Below are 12,198 nucleotides of genomic sequence, written 5' to 3'. Positions count from 1 at the left end.
CAAGGTTTATATGACTATGGGAATATATTAATTTACTTGTTACTAGGTTTCAGTTTTCTTTTCAATATTTTATCATTAAGAAAGATACGATTTTTACGGACTAATATTGAACAACTAGTTGAAAGGATTAAAATTATTGAAAATCAGGGGTTATCTGAACAAGTGGATACTATGATAGACAAAATTGACTCCATGTCCAAGGGTACTAGGAAGTTACCTGAAAGGGTACAGGCTGTTGAAGTTGACGTTCAGACGTTACCACAAAGTTTTGATAAGGTAACAGATAGAATGAACCTCCAGAATGGGAACCAAAAAACTGATACCTTAGTGAAATTACTAGAAACATGGGTAGGTCAGGAGATTCAGGATTTAAGGGATACAATGATAAAAAGATTAGAAATGATTGAAGAAACTATTGGAGCTGGTGAACAGAGTAAGAAGGCACAAGGACAGGATACAATGCCACCACCAGCTGTTAGAACTGGCTTACCCAGGGTCCTAACAACATACCCTGTAATTTATTCTGACAAAGGGTTAACTTCCAAAGGCTCAAAGGGAGTTAAAGAAGCTAGATGGACACCAATAGCAATGAATGATTTAAAAGAAATTAAGCAAGCTGTCGTTAATTTTGGCTTGCACTCTGCATTTGTTAAGGAAATGATAAGGACTTGGGCTTCTAATGTCAGAGCTACCCCCCATGATTTCTCTCAGCTTGTGTCTGCAGTTTTAGATGATGGGCCTTCCTTGATGTTTGGAATTTATTTCAGAGAAGAATCCAAACATATGGAACAGCAAGGAAGAGCAAAAGGTGTGGAGGTTTCCCAAGATCAAATTCTTGGTGTAGGAGCATATGCTGATCCACAGGTCCAAGCTCTTTATGATGAAGAAGTGCTGTCCTTATGTCACAAAGCAGCCTTGAATGCTTTGAATAGAATACAAGATCCAGCAAAAAGGGTCGAATCATATACCAGGGTTAGGCAGGGACAGAGAGAACCCTTTACTGACTTTGTGCAAAGATTAATTAAGGCTCTGGACATAGGGGTAACAGACCCAGAAGCTAGACGAATACTTCTTGAATCTCTAGCTTTTGAAAATGCAAATACTGAATGTAAAAAGATAATTGGGCCTTTAAGATCTAGATCAGCACCAATGGAAGAATGGATACAGCATACAATGAATGTTGAGATGTTTAGCTATAATGATGAATCCTGGGTAGGAGAAGCGATTTCCAAAGCTATGAGGAGACATCAAACTACCAGGTGTTTTAATTGTGGTAAATTAGGACATCTGAAAAGGGATTGCAGGCAAAGAAATCCTAGGAATAATATCTCCTCTGGGAATGACAAAAGTAGGAGATCTCAGCCTTCAGGTATATGCAGGAGATGCGGTAAAGGCCGACATTGGTCCAACGAATGCAGGTCAACAACAGACAGACAAGGCAACCCGATACCATCGGGAAACTCCTTGAGGGGCCTCTCGCAGGCCCCCAAGCCAAAAGTGGCCCAGTCATTCCCAGTTACAGTCGAAAATGTGTCTCACCAAGAAAATTAAAAACTCCAATGTCTGCCATAAAAGGTAATACTGGTCTAAATGATGAATTACATGTGGAGAATGAGTCAAAAAATTCAGGAGGACAGAGTAAACGTATATTTTGGCAAACGTATATTAACGATCAAAGACCAAAGCTAAGAGTCTGTATAAATGGCATTTTTATTGAAGGCTTATTAGACACAGGTGCGGATGTAAGTATAATTACTCCAGAATCCTGGCATCCGAATTGGCCTCTTCATGAGGTAGATGTTCAGTTCCTGGGAATTGGAACCCTATCTCGTGTAAAACAAAGCACAAGATGGGTGGAATGCATAGGGCCTGAAGGGCAAATAGGAAGATTAAGGCCATATATAGCAAATATTGCAATAAATTTATGGGGCCGTGACCTGCTACAGCAATGGAATACCCAGATTAACATTCCTGTAGTTCCAGGAACTCACAATTCTGGGAAGGATATAATGAGGTATTATGGAAAAAGGTCACCAGCCATTCAGGCTGTACAAGAACACACAGCCAATAGCAAACCTTTAGAGGTACCAACAGCCCTACCTTTAAAATGGCTAACTGAGAAGCCAATATGGATCAAGCAGTGGCCTCTAGCTGAAGATAAGTTACAGGCTTTGGAACAGCTGGTACAAGAGCAACTAGATGCTAACCATATTGAAGAATCAACCAGCCCTTGGAATTCTCCTGTGTTTGTTGTAAAAAAGAAATCTGGTAAATGGAGAATGGTGACAGATCTAAGAGCTGTCAACAAGGTAATTCAGCCTATGGGTCCGCTACAATCTGGAATTCCTTTGCCTTCTCTATTACCAAGAGGATGGCCTCTTATAGTAATTGATTTGAAAGATTGTTTTTTCACTATACCTTTGCAAAAAATGGATAGAGAAAAATTTGCCTTCACAGTGCCTACTTATAATAATTCTCAGCCTACTAGGAGATATCAATGGACTGTCCTCCCACAGGGGATGCTCAATAGTCCCACATTGTGTCAATATTTTGTTAATAAGCCACTGGAAATAATTCGTAAGCAATTTCCCAAGTCCATAATTTATCATTACATGGATGACATTTTATTATCTGATTCAAATAAAGATATTTTGGAAAGTATGTTTGAAGAAGTAAAGAAAGTCTTGCCTAGGTGGGGATTACAAATTGCCCCTGAAAAGATTCAAAGAGGAGATTCTATTAATTACCTAGGCTACAGAATAGGGTTAGAAAAAATTCGAACACAAAAGGCACAAATTAGGAGAGACCGATTACGGACTCTTAATGACTTCCAAAGATTGTTAGGAGATATTTCCAGTCTACGACCAGCTGTTGGGATAACACCTGATCTAATAGTTCATTTAAACAAAACCTTAGATGGTGATAAGGATTTGAATAGTCCCAGAAAATTGACAGTTGAAGCAGAAAAGGAACTGACAATGATTGAGGAAAAATTACAGGAGGCACATGTGGATAGGGTCAACCCGAATCTTAGTTCCATCCTAGTCATACTGCCTTCCAGAATTTCTCCTACAGGGATTTTAATGCAGAGGGAAGATATTATTTTAGAGTGGATATTTATACCTCATAAACCAAGTAAAAAATTAAAAACTTATGTAGAAAAGGTTTCAGAATTAATTATAAAAGGTAAACTGAGACTTCGTCAACTAGCAGGTATAGATCCAGCAGAAATTATAGTGCCTTTTACTACTGAGGAAATAAGAAAGTTATGGGAAGATAATGAACCATGGCAAAGAGCTTGTGCTAATTTTTTGGGAGAAATTAGCAGCAACTATCCCAAAAGTGATAGACTTAACCTCATAAAGAGAACTTCTTGGATTCTTCCTAGAATTGTACGTGATGCTCCAATAACTGGAGCTCGGACATTTTATACCGATGCAAATAAATCAGGGAAAGCAGGTTATAAATCGGAAGAATTGAGTAAGGTGGAACAAAGCCCTTATAATTCTGTCCAGAAGGCAGAATTATATGCCATTCTTATGGTGCTAAGGGATTTTAAAGAACCTCTTAATATAGTTACAGATTCACAATATGCAGAAAGAGTTATCTTGCATATTGAAACCGCTGAATTCATACCAGATGACACAGAGTTGACTTCATTGTTTATCGAGGTACAGGACATAATTAGGAATAGGCTTTGTCCAATGTACATAACACACATCCGGTCCCATACCGGTCTGCCTGGGCCTCTAGCACAAGGTAACGCTGAAATTGACCAATTATTGATTGGAAGCGTTCTGCAGGCCTCAGAATTTCATAAAAAACATCATGTCAATAGTAAAGGCTTAAGGAAAGAGTTTTCCATTACATGGCAACAAGCTAAGGACATTATAAAGAGATGTCCTACTTGTTCTTTCTATAATCAAACACCGTTGCCTGCAGGGAGTAACCCAAAGGGTACTCAAAGGAATGAAATCTGGCAGATGGATGTGTTCCACTTTATGGAATTTGGTAAATTAAAATATGTACACCACACCATAGACACGTATTCAGGTTTTCAATGGGCAACTGCCCTGAGCTCAGAAAAGGCTGATTCGGTAATCACACATTTATTGGAAGTTATGGCCATCATGGGTATACCTGCACAAATAAAGACAGACAATGGTCCAGCATATGTATCTAAGAAAATGAAACGCTTCTTTGCTTATTATAATATAAAACACGTTACAGGTATACCAAATAATCCTACAGGTCAGGCAGTTATAGAAAGATCAAATCGTACTATAAAGGATATGCTAAACAAACAGAAAGGGACGAAAGATACCCCCAGAAATAGATTGCATAATGCTTTATTAACCTTGAATTTTCTTAATGCTAATGAGAAAGGAACAACAGCAGCAGAGAGGCATTGGATAATGGAAAAAACTTCTGAACTAAACCAACCTGTTTATTTCAAAGACGTGCTGACCTCTCAATGGAAGCCAGGAGATGTGCTACGTTGGGGAAGGGGTTTTGCTCTTGTTTCCACAGGAGAAGAAAAATTGTGGATACCATCAAAATTAATAAAGGTTCGATTTGAAGAGGAGAAACCTCTTGGAAAGGAGAAATGACAGCATCTACAATGATGATAACCATACAGGTGGTAAGAAAAGCATATAGAATGGGGGCAGGGTTCTGTTCTTATCTCCACAGGAAAACACTGATCTTTGAAAAGTTCAAGGGACCCTGGATATTTGAATACTGACAGATGGAAAATAACGGCCCAATAGGGACTATCAAGAAAACTGAATAGGTTCTGTAAGTACCATACTAAATCATATTTCTAAATTTATAGAGCTGGTTTTAGAGTTGGACTCTGGCTCAGTCCCTCTCTAATTCCAAGCCTGTTGTTTAAAGAAAAACCCAGAGTTTCTGGAGTTTCTGTCTCATGTCAAGAGCCATGATATGGGACAGAAAGAAATATGAGTTTAGAAAACATCTTTACTTTTCTTCATATCTATCATACCTTCATTAAATATATCTATCATGTCTCTCATTGAATATAGGTATTCATGTATATGTCTATATAATTAATGTTTAAGTTTCCACAATGAACAATGAGTTTTTCCTACAGTGACATTTGAAGTTTCCAGGAAGAAGATGGGGCCCCATAACAACAACTCCACCTGGTTGAGATGACATCATGATACTGATAGCGCTACTACAAGACCTGTTTTGGGTACCAGCTGCACAAGACGATGCCAACGTGGTTAGCTGAAATGATGCACATCTTGTACAACATTCTGGCCAGACCTCCACAAAATACTCAGAGACTATTTGCAATTTTAAAAGACATTGATCTTGAAATTTAACCATCATTTTACTTTCACAGGATCCCCCAGAAAGAACGTCGCCCCCATGACAGCTGGAAGTAATTCTAGAGAACGACATCCCCTTTCCCAGTAAAGTTTGTCCTTGGGTTTAGGGACATCATTTAGGGGTTGGTTATAATTAGTATAGGGTTGAGGGTTGGGGGAGGAATTTTATAAGTGCAGGAATCTAAAAAAAAAAAAAAAAAAAAAAAAAAAAAAAAAAAAAAAAAAAAAAGGGATAATTGGATTATGGGATAATAGCTTTGTACTTGTGAGTTATTGTTTTTGACAAATGTATTGGTATTGATTCTTATATATTGATACAAAGTTAAATTATGTTGACTATTTTATGCATGCATGCTTCATGCTTCTACCTCTGTTTAAAACATTTTTATGTATTTGTATATATATATTGTACTGATATATGTATATTTACCATATTGCATTGTACACTTCTACCTCTGATTAAGATACTTATATATTGTTTATGTATTGATATATATTTACCATATTGTAATGTATACTTGCACATTGTTTATATTTGGAGGTCACATTGTCCTCATTTATTGCACAGTTGTTTATTATCTCAGTCTTTAAGTTAGACAGATATTGAGAATTATATAGATCAACAGTCATCTAAGTTTGTCATTTATAATTAGACTAATCAGGTTCTTTAGATATATAGAGATTATATTCAGTATAGATAGATAATCTTCAACCTCTTCAAAGAGCTGTAGAAAATGGCCTTTAATCTAATTCAGAGTTCTGTGGTAGGGAGACACAATCGCTCCTGGCAACACAGATCTATGCCCGAGAGAATGTTGAGCACCAAAGACACTCCACCTGGAGCCTTTCGTCTTGGCAGAACTGGCCTTTGGGTAAAGAAATGCCCATACCTCAACTACTGACAGAGTTACAGAATATCCGTAAATGGATAAAACAAGACTGCCATATCCTGGCAAGACAGGGTAAGATAGTTTTGAAGTTTCTTGCCTTTGAAAATGGTATGTCAGTTACATCAGGCCTTAGCCAAAGTTGGTTGCTTCAACGCTGCAAATGTGACTTTGGGTGTTTGTCCAGGTAGCCAGTCGTCTCTGCGATTTGTTATATGTTCTGGAAGTTGTTTGATTGCACTTCCTAATTACTCAGATAACATTATTTCCCTTCTCAGATCTTTGATGGGATTGAAGATTATATAAATGTAGTTACTTTCCTTTCATGACTTGGCCAAGTTATTTGTTATACAAGACTTAAGCTAGTTAGAATAGGATATTTGTATTTATTGTATATAATTTCGTAGGTTTGTACTTATTGTATATAATTGCGTAGTAGGCTTAGAACTCTCTTACTTAAACAAAAGGGGGAGATGCTGTGGGAGTTCCTTCAGCTCCTTCAGCCAATCGCCGCTGAGTTACCAGCCCATTGGGGCGTGGTCTCTCTCCCTTTAAAAAAAGCAGCGGCTGTCCTCCACTCTGTCTTTGTCTTCCGGCTCCGTTTCCGGCCCCTGGACTCCTTTCCTGTTCGCGTGGAGGGGCTGTTGTCTGGGACGGTAATCTGTAAGTTTTTTCCCCTTTGAATAAATAACCATTCTATTAATCATAATTCCAAACTGGTGTGGGATTGTCTGTGACTTACGCCTTCACAAGAGGATAACTATATGATTTTCTTTGGATTCACCTTCTTATTTAGCTTCTCTAGGATAATGAATTATAGGCTCAATGTTCATTAATTATGGCTAGAATCCACTTATGAATGAGTACATACCATATTCCTCTTTTTGGGTCTGAGTTACCTCACTCAGGAAAGCGTTTTCTATTTCCATCCATTTGCATGCAAAATTCAAGATGTCATTGTTTTTTACCGCTGAGTATATGTTCCACACCTTCTTTAACCATTCTTCTATTGAGGGGCTCCTAGGTTGTTTCCAGGTTCTGGCTATTACAATTAGTGTCGCTATGAACATAGTTGAACAAATTCTTTTTTAGTATGAAAGGGCATCACTTGGGTATATTCCCAAGAGTGGAAATGCTGGGTTCAGACGTGATTTTCGACAAAGGAGCTAAAACTATACAATGGAAGAAAGAAAGCATCTTTAACAAATGGTGCTGGCACAACTGGATGTCAACCTGTAGAATGAAAATAGATCTATATCTATCACCATGCACAAAACTCAAGTCCAAATGTATTAAAGACCTCAATATTAATCTGACCACATTGAACTTGATAGAAGAGAAAGTGGGAAGTAGTCTACAAGACATGGGCACAGGAGACCATTTCCTAGGTAGAACCCTAGTTGCACAGACAATAAGAGCAGCAATGAATAAATGGAACCTCCTGAAACTGAGAAGTTTCTGTAAAGCAAAGGACACGGTAATTAAAACAAAAAGGCTACCTTTTGACTGGGAGAAGATCTTCACCAACCCCTCATCAGACAAAGGTCTTATCTCCAATATATACAAAGAACTCAAGAAACTAGACACTAAAACTCTAATTAACCCAATTAAAAAATGGGGTACTGAACTGAACAGAGAATTCTCAACAGAAGAAGTTCAAATGGCCAAAAGACACTTAAGGCCATGCTCAACCTCCTTAGCGATCAGGGAAATGCAAATCAAAACAACTTTGAGATACCATCTTACACGTGTCAGAACAGCTAAAGTCAAAAACACCAATGATAGCCTGTGCTGGAATATTTTTATTTATAAGCTAACATCAATTTTACTTGCAATCTACTAAAATCCAAGATATCTGAAGTCAGTTGTTAAACTGTAAGTTTGGGTAAAGAGACAGAGGTTTCAGACAGGAACAACATCTCCCATAGTTAGTTTATCTTCCAAGGATAGTAACCTTGAGGATAAACAGAAAACAAACTTATCCTGAACACATTTGAACCAGGTTCACACATCTGCTACTTCTCTCGTGTGTGAGTAAATAATTCTGATGTGTTCACTCTGCATTTTGCCAGAAGAACTTTTCTATTTCTAACATAGGGAATTATATTTCAACTCATTTGAGTATCAGGAAAGCAATAAGAAAGATATCTTGACAACAAGAAGAGATGGGAAACAAATCTTTTAGCAGTCCCTTTAAAAATGCCATTCTTGCAGAGATTCTGTTTAAAAATTCTCAAAGTGTCATAAACCCTCAGAATGTCAGTCCCAAGTCCTAGAATTTAAGTGTGGCCATCCATGGCTGTGTAATATCTAATGTATGAGGTTGACCAGATCTGTCATTTCTATAACCATAAAAATGTATTTCTAGTATTTGACAAATATCATTTTGTTGCCCAAATCGGAGAGACTTAACTTTCAAATTATACTGCCAGGATTTTACAACAATAGATAGCTTTTCAACGACTCTTCCTTTAGCAAATTTTCTGAAATGATCTTTACCTTACAGTATTCAATATATCAGTCTTGCCCATGGCCATGCCAGACAGCTGACAGGAGAAGATAATAAATGGAAGAAAGGAATAGTTGAAAGCAGGTAATAGAATGCAGCTCGTGAACTCTTTCTCACCCATAAGTCATGTCTGCTATGGACATTATTAGAACATCCCACTGGTGGTACCAGCTTCCCATGTACTGAGAATCCCAATCTCCATCAAAAACAACTTGTGGAGACAAACAGGACCTCATCTGAGACCTAGATTGATTTAAATCCACATTTTGTCAGACCTTTTGAGTATTTTAAAATCTTGTCCAAAGTATTGAAATGAAATTCTTGGTTCCCTCTTTACTACAGTTGAAACTATGTAACTTATCACCTGTAAGTGCCTTGGGAGGTTAGGCAATTACTGGCAGGCACCCTCTCCATCACTGCATACCATACATGTGTCCTTCTGTACCTTCTCACCCTGTGTCTACTCAATCACTCACCATCCCTCCCACAATCACCACTTACTCCATCTTACCTGGATGTGAGCAGGCCTCCAGTGTAACCTGCCTATTCCATATTCACAAAAATTTGCATCATTGGAAGGATATCCAAAATTTTGCCCGGTGCCACAAAGCACTGGACAGATCAGTGTCATTATGATGGCCAAATACATGGTGGAGAAATGGGAGAGAAAGAGAATCTGACCAGTTCATGTGCTGTGGAAAGAGGTCAAACTGAAAAGGCAAAGGCAGTGAGGAACGGGCTGATCTGGGTGCTCTGCTTTCCACGCAGAACCATGGAGATGTCCAGACCAAAGCTGTGCTAAGGGCTGTGTCTGGGTCCATGCCCTTCTAGAAACCAGGGTTTGAGTTGATATTCATGGCTCCTGATACCACTGAGAGCCAGGCAGATGCCCTGGGTCTTGTCAGCCAGGTGAAACCATGCTGGTCTTACCAAGAGCCATACTGATCTGGGTGGCCTGGGCTGCCAGGCAGGGGCATAGTGACATCAGGACCCAAATTGCAGCCAAAACAATGTCAGGGACTTGGTGGATGTCCATGGCCCCCATTTCCATCAAAGGTGATGTGCCCCCACCTGGGGCCATAGTCATGTCTGAGGGTCATGCTGCTACTGGGGCCATGTTGATCTGAGTGGCCTATCCTGGTCCCTGGGACCTTGGTGATGTCCAGGCCCAAGCTACTGCCAAAGGCTATGTCTGAACCATGGCCCTACACAAGCGAGAGTTTGGGTTAGTGTCTATGACTCCTGTTACAACTGAAGGTTGAGCAGATACCCAGGATCTAGCCAGCTGCCTGAGACCATGTTGGTGTCAAGGGGCAATGCCATTGGTATCATATTCATCTGGGTGACCTGCTCTGCTCTCAGGGTCATGGTAATTTCCAGGACTGAGTTTCTGCCAAGGGCTATATCTGAGTCCATGGTCCTGCTGCAGCTGGGGTCTGTGCTGAACTTTCAGTACCATGTTACCACAGGGGTCCATATAAACCAAGATGTTGAAATCTGAGGGTCGTGCTGAGCCAGCAACACCCTTTGCTTGTCCCGGGAGAGCGGGCTCTTCCCTTTGATGACTACTGCAGCAGAAGTGCTGTTCCTGGTCCTCATGGGAGAGCTAGCTACTGCACTCAGGAGAGATAGCTCCACCCCTCACCATAGTCATAGGAGAGGAGGAGATGGCATGAGCCTAGGAGAGTTGACTCTGCCCAGTGTCTAAGACGAGTGGTTCTAGTGGCCCAGACTGACCAAATCAGCAACCACCCAGGCCTGCATCTAGGGCTTTGACTTCACCCACCTCAACATCTATCACAGCTATGACCTACCAAAATGCATGAAAAAAATCTGTACTGCAGAACTACTGCCGCAAGATCTCCATGACTGGGGGCAATAGCAGGATATCCAAGAGAAGTTTTGGGGAGAGTCCAGTATTGATGGTGTACCAGGGGTCAGAGGCCTTGAGCAGACCAACAACTCATTGCAATGAATATTTTCAAGTAAAGTTAAGCGGCCATAGGGGTATATTGCATGACACAGTGCATCTCCTAATGCCACTAAAATGAATGAAGAGGTGTTGGAGAGGTGGGGAAGATGGAAGAGAGAACTGGTATTTTGTTTTATTTTATTTTGTTTTTAATTAATATTTAAAAAATTTCTTTTAGGTGGATGCTATGGAGTGAAGGGGCCGGAAAATTACAAGATTGGAGTGCATGATGTGAAATCCCGAAGAATCAGTAGAAATTACATTAAAAAAATCTTACATCATTAGTTAATCATGACTGTTAAAAACATCATGTATAATCCCTTTTCTTTATCTTTCATGTTATAAAATAAAACCTGAGTATGATGATTTCTTTGTTTGGATCTGGTCCCTAAGAAAGAGATTAGAATTTGGATGTCCAACTTTACATGATTCCCAATAGTTTTAAGTCCCTTTATAACTAAGCCTGTGACTCTTATATGCATGCTACAATTTTATTCTTTGTTGGTTAAGATGGGGTAGACATTAAAATTATACTTTTGTTTTGTTTTGTTTATGTGTTGTAATTCTTCCAAAGGCAATGTTAGGTATAAATTAAAAAGAGTCATGATTTGGAAGAGCAGGATAATGAATAATGAGTTGGGTAAAACGTTATTCTCCTTCATACAATATTGAACTTTTTCTCTACTCAATTCGATACAACTCGTGAGTAGCTCTTTCTTCTCCACTTCTAGAATCACAACTACAGATGCGGAGGTAAAAACTTGTCATTTAATTCAGAGTTTTCAAATCACATTTCTTTGGGAGTTATTATAAAGAAAAATGACAACATGGTCACCAAATCAGTTAGTGAACTACTGTTACTTCTTGAGTTCAGTAACATAAAAACACACAGAAACGACTAGACTTTTATCTGTTATGAAACTTAAAACTTTAGAGGTGAGTATACAACTCGATGAAAATCCCTATGTGTGACAATAAAATTAAACATAGAAGTCATAACTTGCTTTAATTTAGTAAAAATATTTTAGAATAAATCTTATCTATATAAGTACTCACCTTTTGAGATTTAAAATTATTTTCGACTTAAGAATGAAGTAAGATAAAGAATAAAAAGATTCCCATGCCTTCTTATTATTTTAAGAATTATTTTTGACATGAGTTTCTTTAGATGTATCTGATTATACACTCATTCGAAAAAAATATGTAAGGGTATAAAAGAAGCAAATTATTTTATCTATTCCACTAAAACATCTTTCCTTTGTGCTGAGAATTTTCAAAAATTAACACAAATATTTTATTATCATTTTAAAAATATGGTCTGTTCATCCAAACACCCAGAGAAAAATGCCAGAGACTTGAACAATTCTTTCAAATTTAAAAAGAAATCTTTGCCTTAACTAATCAATAAAAGGGAAAAAAATTGCACCCACTAGTGATTTTTCATGCAAATGATCCTCAGTGAAGATTATGGCT

At 38.5% G+C, this 12,198-nt stretch overlaps 1 long non-coding RNA gene across 1 annotated transcript; it reads right to left on the bottom strand.

The window, feature by feature from the left end:
* Positions 1-5,315: 5,315 nt before the first annotated feature.
* LOC148119717 (uncharacterized) lies at positions 5,316-6,954 on the bottom strand. The gene is made up of 2 exons (XR_015735016.1): positions 6,701-6,954; positions 5,316-5,538 (listed from the first exon to the last, which is right to left on the bottom strand). It is a non-coding gene; the product is annotated as an uncharacterized LOC148119717 (long non-coding RNA).
* Positions 6,955-12,198: the final 5,244 nt, after the last annotated feature.

The sequence above is a fragment of the Myodes glareolus genome, chromosome 15 (assembly GCF_982192425.1).
Source record: "Myodes glareolus chromosome 15, mMyoGla1.1, whole genome shotgun sequence".
NCBI classification, from domain to species: domain Eukaryota; kingdom Metazoa; phylum Chordata; class Mammalia; order Rodentia; family Cricetidae; genus Myodes; species Myodes glareolus.
The sequence above is the reverse complement of the archived record's forward strand: the minus strand, read 5'-3'. Positions and strand labels throughout refer to the sequence as shown.